The sequence below is a fragment of the Rhinoderma darwinii genome, unplaced genomic scaffold (assembly GCF_050947455.1).
Source record: "Rhinoderma darwinii isolate aRhiDar2 unplaced genomic scaffold, aRhiDar2.hap1 Scaffold_718, whole genome shotgun sequence".
Classification (NCBI taxonomy): domain Eukaryota; kingdom Metazoa; phylum Chordata; class Amphibia; order Anura; family Rhinodermatidae; genus Rhinoderma; species Rhinoderma darwinii.
Window position 1 is genome coordinate 137,809 of NW_027464279.1, and position 24,471 is coordinate 162,279.

Consider the following 24,471-nt stretch of genomic DNA (forward strand, 5'->3'; position numbering starts at 1 on the left):
GTCAGAAAGCTGGCTCTGGAATCCTGAGGGCTCCACTATGACACGTGCAAAGTTCCGTCTGAACTTTATATAAGACGGTGAGGCTCAGTCAGTCACTCAGTGTTGCCTGAGAGGGCAACACTGCAACAGCCGGCCGCCAGGCTGTCTTTTTTTTGCACAGCTAGTTGCCTCCAGGAGGCCACAAGAGGGAGACAAGGGACTGCAAAATGGAAAATAGGCATCCACCAACTTTACAGACAACTTCTCCTTGCTCCTACAACCTCCATCCTTGCACAGTTTGTTATTCTTCTAGGTAACATAGTAACAAATCCAAATTGCTGCTCTCTTTGTAGGCAAGCAAGGCTTTGTTGCAACTGCAATTCTTACTTCTTCTTGAAATGTAGGGACGACAGTACATTCCATCACATCCATCTAGTGTACACAGGTAGGTCCATTGTGGCGGGCAGGCGAGCGGGCGGGCTGCTTTATTGGCTGTTTGCTGTTCCCCTACTCCACTCCACTATTTGACTGTTGTGCTGCATCAATCAATCAATCAATCAATCAATCAATCAATCAGTGGCTGGCTCAGGTGCAGCTCTTTAACTTACCTAAAAGGGAGGGCGGAGAGAAGACAAGGAAGGTGAATGAGGTGTTCCAATGTGAAATGCCGGAAACACAGAAACACAGACGACACACAACAAGAGGTGGCAATCTATTCATTAATTGCATTTAATCAATGAGCTCATTATCACTCATGCATTGTCCAACAGGTGTTGAAATAATGGGATTAAAAGGGGAGATCCCTTCAGAAAGACAGAAACAATAGCAAAGACAAAAAACACTTTTGGAATCTGCTTTTAGTCAACACATAAGGAAAGGGTGCACCGGTCCTGGAAATACTGCAATACCAGGTCAATGCGTGGAGTGGACAGAGCAAGCTCTATTTCCATCTCCCTGTTCTAAAAATCCATTTAATATATGGTCCCCAGATAGGGGACGTATCAGATATTAAACTGATAAGAACAGATACTACACTTGATCTTAGCCAAAAGGCCGAGAAGCGATAACCCGAACGGGCCGCGCGTTGCCCGAGCCTGCCCGATACTGCTGTTCAGCCCTTGCAGCGATTCAGCCTACTTCTAGGCAATTCCATGGGGCCCTGCAGGCTCACACACTCACAGCTACACGGGAGGTGAATAAAGGCCGGAGAGGAAGCCAGACAGGATTTGCTTCTTTTGCTTGCACCACAATGCAGTGCTGAAAGAGGAGGAATCTACATAAAAACGCCTTCCTGGCAACGCCCAAATGCCCTGCTGCCATGCAGATAAACACTGGCAGCGGCAGCAAGTGCATGCCCACAGCCACCCCTTGTTCCTTCACACCTTGTATCAGCTGTAATCCAGTCCAGTCCAGTGCTGCCTGCTGAGCAGCACTGACCAACACTGCCTGGGCCCAGGCTTTTATCTCTGAGGCCCCATTATGATGTCAGAAAGCTGGCTCTGGAATCCTGAGGGCTCCACTATGACACGTGCAAAGTTCCGTCTGAACTTTATATAAGACGGTGAGGCTCAGTCAGTCACTCAGTGTTGCCTGAGAGGGCAACACTGCAACAGCCGGCCGCCAGGCTGTCTTTTTTTTGCACAGCTAGTTGCCTCCAGGAGGCCACAAGAGGGAGACAAGGGACTGCAAAATGGAAAATAGGCATCCACCAACTTTACAGACAACTTCTCCTTGCTCCTACAACCTCCATCCTTGCACAGTTTGTTATTCTTCTAGGTAACATAGTAACAAATCCAAATTGCTGCTCTCTTTGTAGGCAAGCAAGGCTTTGTTGCAACTGCAATTCTTACTTCTTCTTGAAATGTAGGGACGACAGTACATTCCATCACATCCATCTAGTGTACACAGGTAGGTCCATTGTGGCGGGCAGGCGAGCGGGCGGGCTGCTTTATTGGCTGTTTGCTGTTCCCCTACTCCACTCCACTATTTGACTGTTGTGCTGCATCAATCAATCAATCAATCAATCAATCAATCAATCAATCAATCAATCAATCAATCAGTGGCTGGCTCAGGTGCAGCTCTTTAACTTACCTAAAAGGGAGGGCGGAGAGAAGACAAGGAAGGTGAATGAGGTGTTCCAATGTGAAATGCCGGAAACACAGAAACACAGACGACACACAACAAGAGGTGGCAATCTATTCATTAATTGCATTTAATCAATGAGCTCATTATCACTCATGCATTGTCCAACAGGTGTTGAAATAATGGGATTAAAAGGGGAGATCCCTTCAGAAAGACAGAAACAATAGCAAAGACAAAAAACACTTTTGGAATCTGCTTTTAGTCAACACATAAGGAAAGGGTGCACCGGTCCTGGAAATACTGCAATACCAGGTCAATGCGTGGAGTGGACAGAGCAAGCTCTATTTCCATCTCCCTGTTCTAAAAATCCATTTAATATATGGTCCCCAGATAGGGGACGTATCAGATATTAAACTGATAAGAACAGATACTACACTTGATCTTAGCCAAAAGGCCGAGAAGCGATAACCCGAACGGGCCGCGCGTTGCCCGAGCCTGCCCGATACTGCTGTTCAGCCCTTGCAGCGATTCAGCCTACTTCTAGGCAATTCCATGGGGCCCTGCAGGCTCACACACTCACAGCTACACGGGAGGTGAATAAAGGCCGGAGAGGAAGCCAGACAGGATTTGCTTCTTTTGCTTGCACCACAATGCAGTGCTGAAAGAGGAGGAATCTACATAAAAACGCCTTCCTGGCAACGCCCAAATGCCCTGCTGCCATGCAGATAAACACTGGCAGCGGCAGCAAGTGCATGCCCACAGCCACCCCTTGTTCCTTCACACCTTGTATCAGCTGTAATCCAGTCCAGTCCAGTGCTGCCTGCTGAGCAGCACTGACCAACACTGCCTGGGCCCAGGCTTTTATCTCTGAGGCCCCATTATGATGTCAGAAAGCTGGCTCTGGAATCCTGAGGGCTCCACTATGACACGTGCAAAGTTCCGTCTGAACTTTATATAAGACGGTGAGGCTCAGTCAGTCACTCAGTGTTGCCTGAGAGGGCAACACTGCAACAGCCGGCCGCCAGGCTGTCTTTTTTTTGCACAGCTAGTTGCCTCCAGGAGGCCACAAGAGGGAGACAAGGGACTGCAAAATGGAAAATAGGCATCCACCAACTTTACAGACAACTTCTCCTTGCTCCTACAACCTCCATCCTTGCACAGTTTGTTATTCTTCTAGGTAACATAGTAACAAATCCAAATTGCTGCTCTCTTTGTAGGCAAGCAAGGCTTTGTTGCAACTGCAATTCTTACTTCTTCTTGAAATGTAGGGACGACAGTACATTCCATCACATCCATCTAGTGTACACAGGTAGGTCCATTGTGGCGGGCAGGCGAGCGGGCGGGCTGCTTTATTGGCTGTTTGCTGTTCCCCTACTCCACTCCACTATTTGACTGTTGTGCTGCATCAATCAATCAATCAATCAATCAATCAATCAATCAATCAATCAATCAATCAATCAATCAATCAATCAGTGGCTGGCTCAGGTGCAGCTCTTTAACTTACCTAAAAGGGAGGGCGGAGAGAAGACAAGGAAGGTGAATGAGGTGTTCCAATGTGAAATGCCGGAAACACAGAAACACAGACGACACACAACAAGAGGTGGCAATCTATTCATTAATTGCATTTAATCAATGAGCTCATTATCACTCATGCATTGTCCAACAGGTGTTGAAATAATGGGATTAAAAGGGGAGATCCCTTCAGAAAGACAGAAACAATAGCAAAGACAAAAAACACTTTTGGAATCTGCTTTTAGTCAACACATAAGGAAAGGGTGCACCGGTCCTGGAAATACTGCAATACCAGGTCAATGCGTGGAGTGGACAGAGCAAGCTCTATTTCCATCTCCCTGTTCTAAAAATCCATTTAATATATGGTCCCCAGATAGGGGACGTATCAGATATTAAACTGATAAGAACAGATACTACACTTGATCTTAGCCAAAAGGCAGAGAAGCGATAACCCGAACGGGCCGCGCGTTGCCCGAGCCTGCCCGATACTGCTGTTCAGCCCTTGCAGCGATTCAGCCTACTTCTAGGCAATTCCATGGGGCCCTGCAGGCTCACACACTCACAGCTACACGGGAGGTGAATAAAGGCCGGAGAGGAAGCCAGACAGGATTTGCTTCTTTTGCTTGCACCACAATGCAGTGCTGAAAGAGGAGGAATCTACATAAAAACGCCTTCCTGGCAACGCCCAAATGCCCTGCTGCCATGCAGATAAACACTGGCAGCGGCAGCAAGTGCATGCCCACAGCCACCCCTTGTTCCTTCACACCTTGTATCAGCTGTAATCCAGTCCAGTCCAGTGCTGCCTGCTGAGCAGCACTGACCAACACTGCCTGGGCCCAGGCTTTTATCTCTGAGGCCCCATTATGATGTCAGAAAGCTGGCTCTGGAATCCTGAGGGCTCCACTATGACACGTGCAAAGTTCCGTCTGAACTTTATATAAGACGGTGAGGCTCAGTCAGTCACTCAGTGTTGCCTGAGAGGGCAACACTGCAACAGCCGGCCGCTAGGCTGTCTTTTTTTTGCACAGCTAGTTGCCTCCAGGAGGCCACAAGAGGGAGACAAGGGACTGCAAAATGGAAAATAGGCATCCACCAACTTTACAGACAACTTCTCCTTGCTCCTACAACCTCCATCCTTGCACAGTTTGTTATTCTTCTAGGTAACATAGTAACAAATCCAAATTGCTGCTCTCTTTGTAGGCAAGCAAGGCTTTGTTGCAACTGCAATTCTTACTTCTTCTTGAAATGTAGGGACGACAGTACATTCCATCACATCCATCTAGTGTACACAGGTAGGTCCATTGTGGCGGGCAGGCGAGCGGGCGGGCTGCTTTATTGGCTGTTTGCTGTTCCCCTACTCCACTCCACTATTTGACTGTTGTGCTGCATCAATCAATCAATCAATCAATCAATCAATCAATCAATCAATCAATCAGTGGCTGGCTCAGGTGCAGCTCTTTAACTTACCTAAAAGGGAGGGCGGAGAGAAGACAAGGAAGGTGAATGAGGTGTTCCAATGTGAAATGCCGGAAACACAGAAACACAGACGACACACAACAAGAGGTGGCAATCTATTCATTAATTGCATTTAATCAATGAGCTCATTATCACTCATGCATTGTCCAACAGGTGTTGAAATAATGGGATTAAAAGGGGAGATCCCTTCAGAAAGACAGAAACAATAGCAAAGACAAAAAACACTTTTGGAATCTGCTTTTAGTCAACACATAAGGAAAGGGTGCTCCGGTCCTGGAAATACTGCAATACCAGGTCAATGCGTGGAGTGGACAGAGCAAGCTCTATTTCCATCTCCCTGTTCTAAAAATCCATTTAATATATGGTCCCCAGATAGGGGACGTATCAGATATTAAACTGATAAGAACAGATACTACACTTGATCTTAGCCAAAAGGCCGAGAAGCGATAACCCGAACGGGCCGCGCGTTGCCCGAGCCTGCCCGATACTGCTGTTCAGCCCTTGCAGCGATTCAGCCTACTTCTAGGCAATTCCATGGGGCCCTGCAGGCTCACACACTCACAGCTACACGGGAGGTGAATAAAGGCCGGAGAGGAAGCCAGACAGGATTTGCTTCTTTTGCTTGCACCACAATGCAGTGCTGAAAGAGGAGGAATCTACATAAAAACGCCTTCCTGGCAACGCCCAAATGCCCTGCTGCCATGCAGATAAACACTGGCAGCGGCAGCAAGTGCATGCCCACAGCCACCCCTTGTTCCTTCACACCTTGTATCAGCTGTAATCCAGTCCAGTCCAGTGCTGCCTGCTGAGCAGCACTGACCAACACTGCCTGGGCCCAGGCTTTTATCTCTGAGGCCCCATTATGATGTCAGAAAGCTGGCTCTGGAATCCTGAGGGCTCCACTATGACACGTGCAAAGTTCCGTCTGAACTTTATATAAGACGGTGAGGCTCAGTCAGTCACTCAGTGTTGCCTGAGAGGGCAACACTGCAACAGCCGGCCGCCAGGCTGTCTTTTTTTTGCACAGCTAGTTGCCTCCAGGAGGCCACAAGAGGGAGACAAGGGACTGCAAAATGGAAAATAGGCATCCACCAACTTTACAGACAACTTCTCCTTGCTCCTACAACCTCCATCCTTGCACAGTTTGTTATTCTTCTAGGTAACATAGTAACAAATCCAAATTGCTGCTCTCTTTGTAGGCAAGCAAGGCTTTGTTGCAACTGCAATTCTTACTTCTTCTTGAAATGTAGGGACGACAGTACATTCCATCACATCCATCTAGTGTACACAGGTAGGTCCATTGTGGCGGGCAGGCGAGCGGGCGGGCTGCTTTATTGGCTGTTTGCTGTTCCCCTACTCCACTCCACTATTTGACTGTTGTGCTGCATCAATCAATCAATCAATCAATCAATCAATCAATCAATCAATCAATCAATCAATCAGTGGCTGGCTCAGGTGCAGCTCTTTAACTTACCTAAAAGGGAGGGCGGAGAGAAGACAAGGAAGGTGAATGAGGTGTTCCAATGTGAAATGCCGGAAACACAGAAACACAGACGACACACAACAAGAGGTGGCAATCTATTCATTAATTGCATTTAATCAATGAGCTCATTATCACTCATGCATTGTCCAACAGGTGTTGAAATAATGGGATTAAAAGGGGAGATCCCTTCAGAAAGACAGAAACAATAGCAAAGACAAAAAACACTTTTGGAATCTGCTTTTAGTCAACACATAAGGAAAGGGTGCACCGGTCCTGGAAATACTGCAATACCAGGTCAATGCGTGGAGTGGACAGAGCAAGCTCTATTTCCATCTCCCTGTTCTAAAAATCCATTTAATATATGGTCCCCAGATAGGGGACGTATCAGATATTAAACTGATAAGAACAGATACTACACTTGATCTTAGCCAAAAGGCAGAGAAGCGATAACCCGAACGGGCCGCGCGTTGCCCGAGCCTGCCCGATACTGCTGTTCAGCCCTTGCAGCGATTCAGCCTACTTCTAGGCAATTCCATGGGGCCCTGCAGGCTCACACACTCACAGCTACACGGGAGGTGAATAAAGGCCGGAGAGGAAGCCAGACAGGATTTGCTTCTTTTGCTTGCACCACAATGCAGTGCTGAAAGAGGAGGAATCTACATAAAAACGCCTTCCTGGCAACGCCCAAATGCCCTGCTGCCATGCAGATAAACACTGGCAGCGGCAGCAAGTGCATGCCCACAGCCACCCCTTGTTCCTTCACACCTTGTATCAGCTGTAATCCAGTCCAGTCCAGTGCTGCCTGCTGAGCAGCACTGACCAACACTGCCTGGGCCCAGGCTTTTATCTCTGAGGCCCCATTATGATGTCAGAAAGCTGGCTCTGGAATCCTGAGGGCTCCACTATGACACGTGCAAAGTTCCGTCTGAACTTTATATAAGACGGTGAGGCTCAGTCAGTCACTCAGTGTTGCCTGAGAGGGCAACACTGCAACAGCCGGCCGCTAGGCTGTCTTTTTTTTGCACAGCTAGTTGCCTCCAGGAGGCCACAAGAGGGAGACAAGGGACTGCAAAATGGAAAATAGGCATCCACCAACTTTACAGACAACTTCTCCTTGCTCCTACAACCTCCATCCTTGCACAGTTTGTTATTCTTCTAGGTAACATAGTAACAAATCCAAATTGCTGCTCTCTTTGTAGGCAAGCAAGGCTTTGTTGCAACTGCAATTCTTACTTCTTCTTGAAATGTAGGGACGACAGTACATTCCATCACATCCATCTAGTGTACACAGGTAGGTCCATTGTGGCGGGCAGGCGAGCGGGCGGGCTGCTTTATTGGCTGTTTGCTGTTCCCCTACTCCACTCCACTATTTGACTGTTGTGCTGCATCAATCAATCAATCAATCAATCAATCAATCAATCAATCAATCAGTGGCTGGCTCAGGTGCAGCTCTTTAACTTACCTAAAAGGGAGGGCGGAGAGAAGACAAGGAAGGTGAATGAGGTGTTCCAATGTGAAATGCCGGAAACACAGAAACACAGACGACACACAACAAGAGGTGGCAATCTATTCATTAATTGCATTTAATCAATGAGCTCATTATCACTCATGCATTGTCCAACAGGTGTTGAAATAATGGGATTAAAAGGGGAGATCCCTTCAGAAAGACAGAAACAATAGCAAAGACAAAAAACACTTTTGGAATCTGCTTTTAGTCAACACATAAGGAAAGGGTGCACCGGTCCTGGAAATACTGCAATACCAGGTCAATGCGTGGAGTGGACAGAGCAAGCTCTATTTCCATCTCCCTGTTCTAAAAATCCATTTAATATATGGTCCCCAGATAGGGGACGTATCAGATATTAAACTGATAAGAACAGATACTACACTTGATCTTAGCCAAAAGGCCGAGAAGCGATAACCCGAACGGGCCGCGCGTTGCCCGAGCCTGCCCGATACTGCTGTTCAGCCCTTGCAGCGATTCAGCCTACTTCTAGGCAATTCCATGGGGCCCTGCAGGCTCACACACTCACAGCTACACGGGAGGTGAATAAAGGCCGGAGAGGAAGCCAGACAGGATTTGCTTCTTTTGCTTGCACCACAATGCAGTGCTGAAAGAGGAGGAATCTACATAAAAACGCCTTCCTGGCAACGCCCAAATGCCCTGCTGCCATGCAGATAAACACTGGCAGCGGCAGCAAGTGCATGCCCACAGCCACCCCTTGTTCCTTCACACCTTGTATCAGCTGTAATCCAGTCCAGTCCAGTGCTGCCTGCTGAGCAGCACTGACCAACACTGCCTGGGCCCAGGCTTTTATCTCTGAGGCCCCATTATGATGTCAGAAAGCTGGCTCTGGAATCCTGAGGGCTCCACTATGACACGTGCAAAGTTCCGTCTGAACTTTATATAAGACGGTGAGGCTCAGTCAGTCACTCAGTGTTGCCTGAGAGGGCAACACTGCAACAGCCGGCCGCCAGGCTGTCTTTTTTTTGCACAGCTAGTTGCCTCCAGGAGGCCACAAGAGGGAGACAAGGGACTGCAAAATGGAAAATAGGCATCCACCAACTTTACAGACAACTTCTCCTTGCTCCTACAACCTCCATCCTTGCACAGTTTGTTATTCTTCTAGGTAACATAGTAACAAATCCAAATTGCTGCTCTCTTTGTAGGCAAGCAAGGCTTTGTTGCAACTGCAATTCTTACTTCTTCTTGAAATGTAGGGACAACAGTACATTCCATCACATCCATCTAGTGTACACAGGTAGGTCCATTGTGGCGGGCAGGCGAGCGGGCGGGCTGCTTTATTGGCTGTTTGCTGTTCCCCTACTCCACTCCACTATTTGACTGTTGTGCTGCATCAATCAATCAATCAATCAATCAATCAATCAATCAATCAATCAGTGGCTGGCTCAGGTGCAGCTCTTTAACTTACCTAAAAGGGAGGGCGGAGAGAAGACAAGGAAGGTGAATGAGGTGTTCCAATGTGAAATGCCGGAAACACAGAAACACAGACGACACACAACAAGAGGTGGCAATCTATTCATTAATTGCATTTAATCAATGAGCTCATTATCACTCATGCATTGTCCAACAGGTGTTGAAATAATGGGATTAAAAGGGGAGATCCCTTCAGAAAGACAGAAACAATAGCAAAGACAAAAAACACTTTTGGAATCTGCTTTTAGTCAACACATAAGGAAAGGGTGCACCGGTCCTGGAAATACTGCAATACCAGGTCAATGCGTGGAGTGGACAGAGCAAGCTCTATTTCCATCTCCCTGTTCTAAAAATCCATTTAATATATGGTCCCCAGATAGGGGACGTATCAGATATTAAACTGATAAGAACAGATACTACACTTGATCTTAGCCAAAAGGCCGCGAAGCGATAACCCGAACGGGCCGCGCGTTGCCCGAGCCTGCCCGATACTGCTGTTCAGCCCTTGCAGCGATTCAGCCTACTTCTAGGCAATTCCATGGGGCCCTGCAGGCTCACACACTCACAGCTACACGGGAGGTGAATAAAGGCCGGAGAGGAAGCCAGACAGGATTTGCTTCTTTTGCTTGCACCACAATGCAGTGCTGAAAGAGGAGGAATCTACATAAAAACGCCTTCCTGGCAACGCCCAAATGCCCTGCTGCCATGCAGATAAACACTGGCAGCGGCAGCAAGTGCATGCCCACAGCCACCCCTTGTTCCTTCACACCTTGTATCAGCTGTAATCCAGTCCAGTCCAGTGCTGCCTGCTGAGCAGCACTGACCAACACTGCCTGGGCCCAGGCTTTTATCTCTGAGGCCCCATTATGATGTCAGAAAGCTGGCTCTGGAATCCTGAGGGCTCCACTATGACACGTGCAAAGTTCCGTCTGAACTTTATATAAGACGGTGAGGCTCAGTCAGTCACTCAGTGTTGCCTGAGAGGGCAACACTGCAACAGCCGGCCGCCAGGCTGTCTTTTTTTTGCACAGCTAGTTGCCTCCAGGAGGCCACAAGAGGGAGACAAGGGACTGCAAAATGGAAAATAGGCATCCACCAACTTTACAGACAACTTCTCCTTGCTCCTACAACCTCCATCCTTGCACAGTTTGTTATTCTTCTAGGTAACATAGTAACAAATCCAAATTGCTGCTCTCTTTGTAGGCAAGCAAGGCTTTGTTGCAACTGCAATTCTTACTTCTTCTTGAAATGTAGGGACGACAGTACATTCCATCACATCCATCTAGTGTACACAGGTAGGTCCATTGTGGCGGGCAGGCGAGCGGGCGGGCTGCTTTATTGGCTGTTTGCTGTTCCCCTACTCCACTCCACTATTTGACTGTTGTGCTGCATCAATCAATCAATCAATCAATCAATCAATCAATCAATCAATCAATCAATCAATCAGTGGCTGGCTCAGGTGCAGCTCTTTAACTTACCTAAAAGGGAGGGCGGAGAGAAGACAAGGAAGGTGAATGAGGTGTTCCAATGTGAAATGCCGGAAACACAGAAACACAGACGACACACAACAAGAGGTGGCAATCTATTCATTAATTGCATTTAATCAATGAGCTCATTATCACTCATGCATTGTCCAACAGGTGTTGAAATAATGGGATTAAAAGGGGAGATCCCTTCAGAAAGACAGAAACAATAGCAAAGACAAAAAACACTTTTGGAATCTGCTTTTAGTCAACACATAAGGAAAGGGTGCACCGGTCCTGGAAATACTGCAATACCAGGTCAATGCGTGGAGTGGACAGAGCAAGCTCTATTTCCATCTCCCTGTTCTAAAAATCCATTTAATATATGGTCCCCAGATAGGGGACGTATCAGATATTAAACTGATAAGAACAGATACTACACTTGATCTTAGCCAAAAGGCAGAGAAGCGATAACCCGAACGGGCCGCGCGTTGCCCGAGCCTGCCCGATACTGCTGTTCAGCCCTTGCAGCGATTCAGCCTACTTCTAGGCAATTCCATGGGGCCCTGCAGGCTCACACACTCACAGCTACACGGGAGGTGAATAAAGGCCGGAGAGGAAGCCAGACAGGATTTGCTTCTTTTGCTTGCACCACAATGCAGTGCTGAAAGAGGAGGAATCTACATAAAAACGCCTTCCTGGCAAGGCCCAAATGCCCTGCTGCCATGCAGATAAACACTGGCAGCGGCAGCAAGTGCATGCCCACAGCCACCCCTTGTTCCTTCACACCTTGTATCAGCTGTAATCCAGTCCAGTCCAGTGCTGCCTGCTGAGCAGCACTGACCAACACTGCCTGGGCCCAGGCTTTTATCTCTGAGGCCCCATTATGATGTCAGAAAGCTGGCTCTGGAATCCTGAGGGCTCCACTATGACACGTGCAAAGTTCCGTCTGAACTTTATATAAGACGGTGAGGCTCAGTCAGTCACTCAGTGTTGCCTGAGAGGGCAACACTGCAACAGCCGGCCGCTAGGCTGTCTTTTTTTTGCACAGCTAGTTGCCTCCAGGAGGCCACAAGAGGGAGACAAGGGACTGCAAAATGGAAAATAGGCATCCACCAACTTTACAGACAACTTCTCCTTGCTCCTACAACCTCCATCCTTGCACAGTTTGTTATTCTTCTAGGTAACATAGTAACAAATCCAAATTGCTGCTCTCTTTGTAGGCAAGCAAGGCTTTGTTGCAACTGCAATTCTTACTTCTTCTTGAAATGTAGGGACGACAGTACATTCCATCACATCCATCTAGTGTACACAGGTAGGTCCATTGTGGCGGGCAGGCGAGCGGGCGGGCTGCTTTATTGGCTGTTTGCTGTTCCCCTACTCCACTCCACTATTTGACTGTTGTGCTGCATCAATCAATCAATCAATCAATCAATCAATCAATCAGTGGCTGGCTCAGGTGCAGCTCTTTAACTTACCTAAAAGGGAGGGCGGAGAGAAGACAAGGAAGGTGAATGAGGTGTTCCAATGTGAAATGCCGGAAACACAGAAACACAGACGACACACAACAAGAGGTGGCAATCTATTCATTAATTGCATTTAATCAATGAGCTCATTATCACTCATGCATTGTCCAACAGGTGTTGAAATAATGGGATTAAAAGGGGAGATCCCTTCAGAAAGACAGAAACAATAGCAAAGACAAAAAACACTTTTGGAATCTGCTTTTAGTCAACACATAAGGAAAGGGTGCACCGGTCCTGGAAATACTGCAATACCAGGTCAATGCGTGGAGTGGACAGAGCAAGCTCTATTTCCATCTCCCTGTTCTAAAAATCCATTTAATATATGGTCCCCAGATAGGGGACGTATCAGATATTAAACTGATAAGAACAGATACTACACTTGATCTTAGCCAAAAGGCCGAGAAGCGATAACCCGAACGGGCCGCGCGTTGCCCGAGCCTGCCCGATACTGCTGTTCAGCCCTTGCAGCGATTCAGCCTACTTCTAGGCAATTCCATGGGGCCCTGCAGGCTCACACACTCACAGCTACACGGGAGGTGAATAAAGGCCGGAGAGGAAGCCAGACAGGATTTGCTTCTTTTGCTTGCACCACAATGCAGTGCTGAAAGAGGAGGAATCTACATAAAAACGCCTTCCTGGCAACGCCCAAATGCCCTGCTGCCATGCAGATAAACACTGGCAGCGGCAGCAAGTGCATGCCCACAGCCACCCCTTGTTCCTTCACACCTTGTATCAGCTGTAATCCAGTCCAGTCCAGTGCTGCCTGCTGAGCAGCACTGACCAACACTGCCTGGGCCCAGGCTTTTATCTCTGAGGCCCCATTATGATGTCAGAAAGCTGGCTCTGGAATCCTGAGGGCTCCACTATGACACGTGCAAAGTTCCGTCTGAACTTTATATAAGACGGTGAGGCTCAGTCAGTCACTCAGTGTTGCCTGAGAGGGCAACACTGCAACAGCCGGCCGCCAGGCTGTCTTTTTTTTGCACAGCTAGTTGCCTCCAGGAGGCCACAAGAGGGAGACAAGGGACTGCAAAATGGAAAATAGGCATCCACCAACTTTACAGACAACTTCTCCTTGCTCCTACAACCTCCATCCTTGCACAGTTTGTTATTCTTCTAGGTAACATAGTAACAAATCCAAATTGCTGCTCTCTTTGTAGGCAAGCAAGGCTTTGTTGCAACTGCAATTCTTACTTCTTCTTGAAATGTAGGGACGACAGTACATTCCATCACATCCATCTAGTGTACACAGGTAGGTCCATTGTGGCGGGCAGGCGAGCGGGCGGGCTGCTTTATTGGCTGTTTGCTGTTCCCCTACTCCACTCCACTATTTGACTGTTGTGCTGCATCAATCAATCAATCAATCAATCAATCAATCAATCAATCAATCAATCAATCAGTGGCTGGCTCAGGTGCAGCTCTTTAACTTACCTAAAAGGGAGGGCGGAGAGAAGACAAGGAAGGTGAATGAGGTGTTCCAATGTGAAATGCCGGAAACACAGAAACACAGACGACACACAACAAGAGGTGGCAATCTATTCATTAATTGCATTTAATCAATGAGCTCATTATCACTCATGCATTGTCCAACAGGTGTTGAAATAATGGGATTAAAAGGGGAGATCCCTTCAGAAAGACAGAAACAATAGCAAAGACAAAAAACACTTTTGGAATCTGCTTTTAGTCAACACATAAGGAAAGGGTGCACCGGTCCTGGAAATACTGCAATACCAGGTCAATGCGTGGAGTGGACAGAGCAAGCTCTATTTCCATCTCCCTGTTCTAAAAATCCATTTCATATATGGTCCCCAGATGGGGACGTATCAGATATTAAACTGATAAGAACAGATACTACACTTGATCTTAGCCAAAAGGCCGAGAAGTGATAACCCGAACGGGCCGCGCGTTGCCCGAGCCTGCCCGATACTGCTGTTCAGCCCTTGCAGCGATTCAGCCTACTTCTAGGCAATTCCATGGGGCCCTGCAGGCTCACACACTCACAGCTACACGGGAGGTGAATAAAGGCCGGAGAGGAAGCCAGACAGGATTTGCTTCTTTTGCTTGCACCACAATGCAGTGCTGAAAGAGGAGGAATCTACATAAAAACGCCTTCCTGGCAACGCCCAAATGCCCTGCTGCCATGCAGATAAACACTGGCAGCGGCAGCAAGTGCATGCCCACAGCCACCCCTTGTTCCTTCACACCTTGTATCAGCTGTAATCCAGTCCAGTCCAGTGCTGCCTGCTGAGCAGCACTGACCAACACTGCCTGGGCCCAGGCTTTTATCTCTGAGGCCCCATTATGATGTCAGAAAGCTGGCTCTGGAATCCTGAGGGCTCCACTATGACACGTGCAAAGTTCCGTCTGAACTTTATATAAGACGGTGAGGCTCAGTCAGTCACTCAGTGTTGCCTGAGAGGGCAACACTGCAACAGCCGGCCGCCAGGCTGTCTTTTTTTTGCACAGCTAGTTGCCTCCAGGAGGCCACAAGAGGGAGACAAGGGACTGCAAAATGGAAAATAGGCATCCACCAACTTTACAGACAACTTCTCCTTGCTCCTACAACCTCCATCCTTGCACAGTTTGTTATTCTTCTAGGTAACATAGTAACAAATCCAAATTGCTGCTCTCTTTGTAGGCAAGCAAGGCTTTGTTGCAACTGCAATTCTTACTTCTTCTTGAAATGTAGGGACGACAGTACATTCCATCACATCCATCTAGTGTACACAGGTAGGTCCATTGTGGCGGGCAGGCGAGCGGGCTTGGCTGCTTTATTGGCTGTTTGCTGTTCCCCTACTCCACTCCACTATTTGACTGTTGTGCTGCATCAATCAATCAATCAATCAATCAATCAATCAATCAATCAATCAATCAATCAATCAATCAATCAGTGGCTGGCTCAGGTGCAGCTCTTTAACTTACCTAAAAGGGAGGGCGGAGAGAAGACAAGGAAGGTGAATGAGGTGTTCCAATGTGAAATGCCGGAAACACAGAAACACAGACGACACACAACAAGAGGTGGCAATCTATTCATTAATTGCATTTAATCAATGAGCTCATTATCACTCATGCATTGTCCAACAGGTGTTGAAATAATGGGATTAAAAGGGGAGATCCCTTCAGAAAGACAGAAACAATAGCAAAGACAAAAAACACTTTTGGAATCTGCTTTTAGTCAACACATAAGGAAAGGGTGCACCGGTCCTGGAAATACTGCAATACCAGGTCAATGCGTGGAGTGGACAGAGCAAGCTCTATTTCCATCTCCCTGTTCTAAAAATCCATTTAATATATGGTCCCCAGATAGGGGACGTATCAGATATTAAACTGATAAGAACAGATACTACACTTGATCTTAGCCAAAAGGCCGAGAAGCGATAACCCGAACGGGCCGCGCGTTGCCCGAGCCTGCCCGATACTGCTGTTCAGCCCTTGCAGCGATTCAGCCTACTTCTAGGCAATTCCATGGGGCCCTGCAGGCTCACACACTCACAGCTACACGGGAGGTGAATAAAGGCCGGAGAGGAAGCCAGACAGGATTTGCTTCTTTTGCTTGCACCACAATGCAGTGCTGAAAGAGGAGGAATCTACATAAAAACGCCTTCCTGGCAACGCCCAAATGCCCTGCTGCCATGCAGATAAACACTGGCAGCGGCAGCAAGTGCATGCCCACAGCCACCCCTTGTTCCTTCACACCTTGTATCAGCTGTAATCCAGTCCAGTCCAGTGCTGCCTGCTGAGCAGCACTGACCAACACTGCCTGGGCCCAGGCTTTTATCTCTGAGGCCCCATTATGATGTCAGAAAGCTGGCTCTGGAATCCTGAGGGCTCCACTATGACACGTGCAAAGTTCCGTCTGAACTTTATATAAGACGGTGAGGCTCAGTCAGTCACTCAGTGTTGCCTGAGAGGGCAACACTGCAACAGCCGGCCGCCAGGCTGTCTTTTTTTTGCACAGCTAGTTGCCTCCAGGAGGCCACAAGAGGGAGACAAGGGACTGCAAAATGGAAAATAGGCATCCACCAACTTTACAGACAACTTCTCCTTGCTCCTACAACCTCCATCCTTGCACAGTTTGTTATTCTTCTAGGTAACATAGTAACAAATCCAAATTGCTGCTCTCTTTGTAGGCAAGCAAGGCTTTGTTGCAACTGCAATTCTTACTTCTTCTTGAAATGTAGGGACGACAGTACATTCCATCACATCCATCTAGTGTACACAGGTAGGTCCATTGTGGCGGGCAGGCGAGCGGGCGGGCTGCTTTATTGGCTGTTTGCTGTTCCCCTACTCCACTCCACTATTTGACTGTTGTGCTGCATCAATCAATCAATCAATCAATCAATCAATCAATCAATCAATCAATCAATCAATCAGTGGCTGGCTCAGGTGCAGCTCTTTAACTTACCTAAAAGGGAGGGCGGAGAGAAGACAAGGAAGGTGAATGAGGTGTTCCAATGTGAAATGCCGGAAACACAGAAACACAGACGACACACAACAAGAGGTGGCAATCTATTCATTAATTGCATTTAATCAATGAGCTCATTATCACTCATGCATTGTCCAACAGGTGTTGAAATAATGGGATTAAAAGGGGAGATCCCTTCAGAAAGACAGAAACAATAGCAAAGACAAAAAACACTTTTGGAATCTGCTTTTAGTCAACACATAAGGAAAGGGTGCACCGGTCCTGGAAATACTGCAATACCAGGTCAATGCGTGGAGTGGACAGAGCAAGCTCTATTTCCATCTCCCTGTTCTAAAAATCCATTTAATATATGGTCCCCAGATAGGGGACGTATCAGATATTAAACTGATAAGAACAGATACTACACTTGATCTTAGCCAAAAGGCCGAGAAGCGATAACCCGAACGGGCCGCGCGTTGCCCGAGCCTGCCCGATACTGCTGTTCAGCCCTTGCAGCGATTCAGCCTACTTCTAGGCAATTCCATGGGGCCCTGCAGGCTCACACACTCACAGCTACACGGGAGGTGAATAAAGGCCGGAGAGGAAGCCAGACAGGATTTGCTTCTTTTGCTTGCACCACAATGCAGTGCTGAAAGAGGAGGAATCTACATAAAAACGCCTTCCTGGCAACGCCCAAATGCCCTGCTGCCATGCAGATAAACACTGGCAGCGGCAGCAAGTGCATGCCCACAGCCACCCCTTGTTCCTTCACACCTTGTATCAGCTGTAATCCAGTCCAGTCCAGTGCTGCCTGCTGAGCAGCACTGACCAACACTGCCTGGGCCCAGGCTTTTATCTCTGAGGCCCCATTATGATGTCAGAAAGCTGGCTCTGGAATCCTGAGGGCTCCACTATGACACGTGCAAAGTTCCGTCTGAACTTTATATAAGACGGTGAGGCTCAGTCAGTCACTCAGTGTTGCCTGAGAGGGCAACACTGCAACAGCCGGCCGCCAGGCTGTCTTTTTTTTGCACAGCTAGTTGCCTCCAGGAGGCCACAAGAGGGAGACAAGGGACTGCAAAATGGAAAATAGGCATCCACCAACTTTACAGACAACTTCTCCTTGCTCCTACAACCTCCATCCTTGCACAGTTTGTTATTCTTCTAGGTAACATAGTAACAAATCCAAATTGCTGCTCTCTTTGTAGGCAAGCAAGGCTTTGTTGCAACTGCAATTCTTACTTCTTCTTGAAATGTAGGGACGACAGTACATTCCATCACATCCATCTAGTGTACACAGGTAGGTCCATTGTGGCGGGCAGGCGAGCGGGCGGGCTGCTTTATTGGCTGTTTGCTGTTCCCCTACTCCACTCCACTATTTGACTGTTGTGCTGCATCAATCAATCAATCAATCAATCAATCAATCAATCAATCAATCAATCAGTGGCTGGCTCAGGTGCAGCTCTTTAACTTACCTAAAAGGGAGGGCGGAGAGAAGACAAGGAAGGTGAATGAGGTGTTCCAATGTGAAATGCCGGAAACACAGAAACACAGACGACACACAACAAGAGGTGGCAATCTATTCATTAATTGCATTTAATCAATGAGCTCATTATCACTCATGCATTGTCCAACAGGTGTTGAAATAATGGGATTAAAAGGGGAGATCCCTTCAGAAAGACAGAAACAATAGCAAAGACAAAAAACACTTTTGGAATCTGCTTTTAGTCAACACATAAGGAAAGGGTGCACCGGTCCTGGAAATACTGCAATACCAGGTCAATGCGTGGAGTGGACAGAGCAAGCTCTATTTCCATCTCCCTGTTCTAAAAATCCATTTAATATATGGTCCCCAGATAGGGGACGTATCAGATATTAAACTGATAAGAACAGATACTACACTTGATCTTAGCCAAAAGGCCGAGAAGCGATAACCCGAACGGGCCGCGCGTTGCCCGAGCCTGCCCGATACTGCTGTTCAGCCCTTGCAGCGATTCAGCCTACTTCTAGGCAATTCCATGGGGCCCTGCAGGCTCACACACTCACAGCTACACGGGAGGTGAATAAAGGCCGGAGAGGAAGCCAGACAGGATTTGCTTCTTTTGCTTGCACCACAATGCAGTGCTGAAAGAGGAGGAATCTACATAAAAACGCCTTCCTGGCAACGCCCAAATGCCCTGCTGCCATGCAGATAAACACTGGCAGCGGCAGCAAGTGCATGCCCACAGCCACCCCTTGTTCCTTCACACCTTGTATCAGCTGTAATCCAGTCCAGTCCAGTGCTGCCTGCTGAGCAGCACTGACCAACACTGCCTGGGCCCAGGCTTTTATCTCTGAGGCCCCATTATGATGTCAGAAAGCTGGCTCTGGAATCCTGAGGGCTCCACTATGACACGTGCAAAGTTCCGTCTGAACTTTATATAAGACGGTGAGGCTCAGTCAGTCACTCAGTGTTGCCTGAGAGGGCAACACTGCAACAGCCGGCCGCCAGGCTGTCTTTTTTTTGCACAGCTAGTTGCCTCCAGGAGGCCACAAGAGGGAGACAAGGGACTGCAAAATGGAAAATAGGCATCCACCAACTTTACAGACAACTTCTCCTTGCTCCTACAACCTCCATCCTTGCACAGTTTGTTATTCTTCTAGGTAACATAGTAACAAATCCAAATTGCTGCTCTCTTTGTAGGCAAGCAAGGCTTTGTTGCAACTGCAATTCTTACTTCTTCTTGAAATGTAGGGACGACAGTACATTCCATCACATCCATCTAGTGTACACAGGTAGGTCCATTGTGGCGGGCAGGCGAGCGGGCGGGCTGCTTTATTGGCTGTTTGCTGTTCCCCTACTCCACTCCACTATTTGACTGTTGTGCTGCATCAATCAATCAATCAATCAATCAATCAATCAATCAATCAATCAATCAGTGGCTGGCTCAGGTGCAGCTCTTTAACTTACCTAAAAGGGAGGGCGGAGAGAAGACAAGGAAGGTGAATGAGGTGTTCCAATGTGAAATGCCGGAAACACAGAAACACAGACGACACACAACAAGAGGTGGCAATCTATTCATTAATTGCATTTAATCAATGAGCTCATTATCACTCATGCATTGTCCAACAGGTGTTGAAATAATGGGATTAAAAGGGGAGATCCCTTCAGAAAGACAGAAACAATAGCAAAGACAAAAAACACTTTTGGAATCTGCTTTTAGTCAACACATAAGGAAAGGGTGCACCGGTCCTGGAAATACTGCAATACCAGGTCAATGCGTGGAGTGGACAGAGCAAGCTCTATTTCCATCTCCCTGTTCTAAAAATCCATTTCATATATGGTCCCCAGATGGGGACGTATCAGATATTAAACTGATAAGAACAGATACTACACTTGATCTTAGCCAAAAGGCTGAGAAGTGATAACCCGAACGGGCCGCGCGTTGCCCGAGCCTGCCCGATACTGCTGTTCAGCCCTTGCAGCGATTCAGCCTACTTCTAGGCAATTCCATGGGGCCCTGCAGGCTCACACACTCACAGCTACACGGGAGGTGAATAAAGGCCGGAGAGGAAGCCAGACAGGATTTGCTTCTTTTGCTTGCACCACAATGCAGTGCTGAAAGAGGAGGAATCTACATAAAAACGCCTTCCTGGCAACGCCCAAATGCCCTGCTGCCATGCAGATAAACACTGGCAGCGGCAGCAAGTGCATGCCCACAGCCACCCCTTGTTCCTTCACACCTTGTATCAGCTGTAATCCAGTCCAGTCCAGTGCTGCCTGCTGAGCAGCACTGACCAACACTGCCTGGGCCCAGGCTTTTATCTCTGAGGCCCCATTATGATGTCAGAAAGCTGGCTCTGGAATCCTGAGGGCTCCACTATGACACGTGCAAAGTTCCGTCTGAACTTTATATAAGACGGTGAGGCTCAGTCAGTCACTCAGTGTTGCCTGAGAGGGCAACACTGCAACAGCCGGCCGCCAGGCTGTCTTTTTTTTGCACAGCTAGTTGCCTCCAGGAGGCCACAAGAGGGAGACAAGGGACTGCAAAATGGAAAATAGGCATCCACCAACTTTACAGACAACTTCTCCTTGCTCCTACAACCTCCATCCTTGCACAGTTTGTTATTCTTCTAGGTAACATAGTAACAAATCCAAATTGCTGCTCTCTTTGTAGGCAAGCAAGGCTTTGTTGCAACTGCAATTCTTACTTCTTCTTGAAATGTAGGGACGACAGTACATTCCATCACATCCATCTAGTGTACACAGGTAGGTCCATTGTGGCGGGCAGGCGAGCGGGCTTGGCTGCTTTATTGGCTGTTTGCTGTTCCCCTACTCCACTCCACTATTTGACTGTTGTGCTGCATCAATCAATCAATCAATCAATCAATCAATCAATCAATCAATCAATCAATCAATCAGTGGCTGGCTCAGGTGCAGCTCTTTAACTTACCTAAAAGGGAGGGCGGAGAGAAGACAAGGAAGGTGAATGAGGTGTTCCAATGTGAAATGCCGGAAACACAGAAACACAGACGACACACAACAAGAGGTGGCAATCTATTCATTAATTGCATTTAATCAATGAGCTCATTATCACTCATGCATTGTCCAACAGGTGTTGAAATAATGGGATTAAAAGGGGAGATCCCTTCAGAAAGACAGAAACAATAGCAAAGACAAAAAACACTTTTGGAATCTGCTTTTAGTCAACACATAAGGAAAGGGTGCACCGGTCCTGGAAATACTGCAATACCAGGTCAATGCGTGGAGTGGACAGAGCAAGCTCTATTTCCATCTCCCTGTTCTAAAAATCCATTTAATATATGGTCCCCAGATAGGGGACGTATCAGATATTAAACTGATAAGAACAGATACTACACTTGATCTTAGCCAAAAGGCCGAGAAGCGATAACCCGAACGGGCCGCGCGTTGCCCGAGCCTGCCCGATACTGCTGTTCAGCCCTTGCAGCGATTCAGCCTACTTCTAGGCAATTCCATGGGGCCCTGCAGGCTCACACACTCACAGCTACACGGGAGGTGAATAAAGGCCGGAGAGGAAGCCAGACAGGATTTGCTTCTTTTGCTTGCACCACAATGCAGTGCTGAAAGAGGAGGAATCTACATAAAAACGCCTTCCTGGCAACGCCCAAATGCCCTGCTGCCATGCAGATAAACACTGGCAGCGGCAGCAAGTGCATGCCCACAGCCACCCCTTGTTCCTTCACACCTTGTATCAGCTGTAATCCAGTCCAGTCCAGTGCTGCCTGCTGAGCAGCACTGACCAACACTGCCTGGGCCCAGGCTTTTATCTCTGAGGCCCCATTATGATGTCAGAAAGCTGGCTCTGGAATCCTGAGGGCTCCACTATGACACGTGCAAAGTTCCGTCTGAACTTTATATAAGACGGTGAGGCTCAGTCAGTCACTCAGTGTTGCCTGAGAGGGCAACACTGCAACAGCCGGCCGCCAGGCTGTCTTTTTTTTGCACAGCTAGTTGCCTCCAGGAGGCCACAAGAGGGAGACAAGGGACTGCAAAATGGAAAATAGGCATCCACCAACTTTACAGACAACTTCTCCTTGCTCCTACAACCTCCATCCTTGCACAGTTTGTTATTCTTCTAGGTAACATAGTAACAAATCCAAATTGCTGCTCTCTTTGTAGGCAAGCAAGGCTTTGTTGCAACTGCAATTCTTACTTCTTCTTGAAATGTAGGGACGACAGTACATTCCATCACATCCATCTAGTGTACACAGGTAGGTCCATTGTGGCGGGCAGGCGAGCGGGCGGGCTGCTTTATTGGCTGTTTGCTGTTCCCCTACTCCACTCCACTATTTGACTGTTGTGCTGCATCAATCAATCAATCAATCAATCAATCAATCAATCAATCAATCAATCAATCAATCAGTGGCTGGCTCAGGTGCAGCTCTTTAACTTACCTAAAAGGGAGGGCGGAGAGAAGACAAGGAAGGTGAATGAGATGTTCCAATGTGAAATGCCGGAAACACAGAAACACAGACGACACACAACAAGAGGTGGCAATCTATTCATTAATTGCATTTAATCAATGAGCTCATTATCACTCATGCATTGTCCAACAGGTGTTGAAATAATGGGATTAAAAGGGGAGATCCCTTCAGAAAGACAGAAACAATAGCAAAGACAAAAAACACTTTTGGAATCTGCTTTTAGTCAACACATAAGGAAAGGGTGCACCGGTCCTGGAAATACTGCAATACCAGGTCAATGCGTGGAGTGGACAGAGCAAGCTCTATTTCCATCTCCCTGTTCTAAAAATCCATTTAATATATGGTCCCCAGATAGGGGACGTATCAGATATTAAACTGATAAGAACAGATACTACACTTGATCTTAGCCAAAAGGCCGAGAAGCGATAACCCGAACGGGCCGCGCGTTGCCCGAGCCTGCCCGATACTGCTGTTCAGCCCTTGCAGCGATTCAGCCTACTTCTAGGCAATTCCATGGGGCCCTGCAGGCTCACACACTCACAGCTACACGGGAGGTGAATAAAGGCCGGAGAGGAAGCCAGACAGGATTTGCTTCTTTTGCTTGCACCACAATGCAGTGCTGAAAGAGGAGGAATCTACATAAAAACGCCTTCCTGGCAACGCCCAAATGCCCTGCTGCCATGCAGATAAACACTGGCAGCGGCAGCAAGTGCATGCCCACAGCCACCCCTTGTTCCTTCACACCTTGTATCAGCTGTAATCCAGTCCAGTCCAGTGCTGCCTGCTGAGCAGCACTGACCAACACTGCCTGGGCCCAGGCTTTTATCTCTGAGGCCCCATTATGATGTCAGAAAGCTGGCTCTGGAATCCTGAGGGCTCCACTATGACACGTGCAAAGTTCCGTCTGAACTTTATATAAGACGGTGAGGCTCAGTCAGTCACTCAGTGTTGCCTGAGAGGGCAACACTGCAACAGCCGGCCGCCAGGCTGTCTTTTTTTTGCACAGCTAGTTGCCTCCAGGAGGCCACAAGAGGGAGACAAGGGACTGCAAAATGGAAAATAGGCATCCACCAACTTTACAGACAACTTCTCCTTGCTCCTACAACCTCCATCCTTGCACAGTTTGTTATTCTTCTAGGTAACATAGTAACAAATCCAAATTGCTGCTCTCTTTGTAGGCAAGCAAGGCTTTGTTGCAACTGCAATTCTTACTTCTTCTTGAAATGTAGGGACGACAGTACATTCCATCACATCCATCTAGTGTACACAGGTAGGTCCATTGTGGCGGGCAGGCGAGCGGGCGGGCTGCTTTATTGGCTGTTTGCTGTTCCCCTACTCCACTCCACTATTTGACTGTTGTGCTGCATCAATCAATCAATCAATCAATCAATCAATCAATCAATCAATCAATCAATCAATCAGTGGCTGGCTCAGGTGCAGCTCTTTAACTTACCTAAAAGGGAGGGCGGAGAGAAGACAAGGAAGGTGAATGAGGTGTTCCAATGTGAAATGCCGGAAACACAGAAACACAGACGACACACAACAAGAGGTGGCAATCTATTCATTAATTGCATTTAATCAATGAGCTCATTATCACTCATGCATTGTCCAACAGGTGTTGAAATAATGGAATTAAAAGGGGAGATCCCTTCAGAAAGACA

General features: G+C 47.7%; 16 non-coding genes across 16 annotated transcripts; all 16 read right to left on the reverse strand.

The window, feature by feature from the left end:
- Positions 1–853: 853 nt before the first annotated feature.
- Positions 854–1,044, reverse strand: LOC142729328 (U2 spliceosomal RNA). Its single transcript, XR_012878152.1, has one exon. It is a non-coding gene; the product is annotated as a U2 spliceosomal RNA (small nuclear RNA).
- A 1,292-nt stretch (positions 1,045–2,336) lies between these two features.
- On the reverse strand, positions 2,337–2,527 carry LOC142729329 (U2 spliceosomal RNA). The gene has a single exon (XR_012878153.1). It is a non-coding gene; the product is annotated as a U2 spliceosomal RNA (small nuclear RNA).
- A 1,304-nt stretch (positions 2,528–3,831) lies between these two features.
- On the reverse strand, positions 3,832–4,022 carry LOC142729501 (U2 spliceosomal RNA). The gene has a single exon (XR_012878309.1). It is a non-coding gene; the product is annotated as a U2 spliceosomal RNA (small nuclear RNA).
- Positions 4,023–5,306: 1,284 nt separating this feature from the next.
- On the reverse strand, positions 5,307–5,497 carry LOC142729514 (U2 spliceosomal RNA). The gene has a single exon (XR_012878321.1). It is a non-coding gene; the product is annotated as a U2 spliceosomal RNA (small nuclear RNA).
- A 1,292-nt stretch (positions 5,498–6,789) lies between these two features.
- On the reverse strand, positions 6,790–6,980 carry LOC142729502 (U2 spliceosomal RNA). The gene has a single exon (XR_012878310.1). It is a non-coding gene; the product is annotated as a U2 spliceosomal RNA (small nuclear RNA).
- Positions 6,981–8,260: 1,280 nt separating this feature from the next.
- LOC142729330 (U2 spliceosomal RNA) lies at positions 8,261–8,451 on the reverse strand. The gene has a single exon (XR_012878154.1). It is a non-coding gene; the product is annotated as a U2 spliceosomal RNA (small nuclear RNA).
- Positions 8,452–9,731: 1,280 nt separating this feature from the next.
- LOC142729518 (U2 spliceosomal RNA) lies at positions 9,732–9,922 on the reverse strand. Its single transcript, XR_012878325.1, has one exon. It is a non-coding gene; the product is annotated as a U2 spliceosomal RNA (small nuclear RNA).
- Positions 9,923–11,214: 1,292 nt separating this feature from the next.
- On the reverse strand, positions 11,215–11,405 carry LOC142729503 (U2 spliceosomal RNA). The gene has a single exon (XR_012878311.1). It is a non-coding gene; the product is annotated as a U2 spliceosomal RNA (small nuclear RNA).
- A 1,272-nt stretch (positions 11,406–12,677) lies between these two features.
- On the reverse strand, positions 12,678–12,868 carry LOC142729331 (U2 spliceosomal RNA). The gene has a single exon (XR_012878155.1). It is a non-coding gene; the product is annotated as a U2 spliceosomal RNA (small nuclear RNA).
- Positions 12,869–14,156: 1,288 nt separating this feature from the next.
- LOC142729524 (U2 spliceosomal RNA) lies at positions 14,157–14,346 on the reverse strand. Its single transcript, XR_012878330.1, has one exon. It is a non-coding gene; the product is annotated as a U2 spliceosomal RNA (small nuclear RNA).
- A 1,301-nt stretch (positions 14,347–15,647) lies between these two features.
- Positions 15,648–15,838, reverse strand: LOC142729333 (U2 spliceosomal RNA). Its single transcript, XR_012878156.1, has one exon. It is a non-coding gene; the product is annotated as a U2 spliceosomal RNA (small nuclear RNA).
- A 1,292-nt stretch (positions 15,839–17,130) lies between these two features.
- On the reverse strand, positions 17,131–17,321 carry LOC142729334 (U2 spliceosomal RNA). The gene has a single exon (XR_012878157.1). It is a non-coding gene; the product is annotated as a U2 spliceosomal RNA (small nuclear RNA).
- Positions 17,322–18,605: 1,284 nt separating this feature from the next.
- LOC142729335 (U2 spliceosomal RNA) lies at positions 18,606–18,796 on the reverse strand. The gene has a single exon (XR_012878158.1). It is a non-coding gene; the product is annotated as a U2 spliceosomal RNA (small nuclear RNA).
- Positions 18,797–20,080: 1,284 nt separating this feature from the next.
- On the reverse strand, positions 20,081–20,270 carry LOC142729528 (U2 spliceosomal RNA). Its single transcript, XR_012878334.1, has one exon. It is a non-coding gene; the product is annotated as a U2 spliceosomal RNA (small nuclear RNA).
- A 1,293-nt stretch (positions 20,271–21,563) lies between these two features.
- Positions 21,564–21,754, reverse strand: LOC142729336 (U2 spliceosomal RNA). The gene has a single exon (XR_012878159.1). It is a non-coding gene; the product is annotated as a U2 spliceosomal RNA (small nuclear RNA).
- Positions 21,755–23,046: 1,292 nt separating this feature from the next.
- Positions 23,047–23,237, reverse strand: LOC142729338 (U2 spliceosomal RNA). Its single transcript, XR_012878161.1, has one exon. It is a non-coding gene; the product is annotated as a U2 spliceosomal RNA (small nuclear RNA).
- Between the last annotated feature and the right edge of the window lie 1,234 nt (positions 23,238–24,471).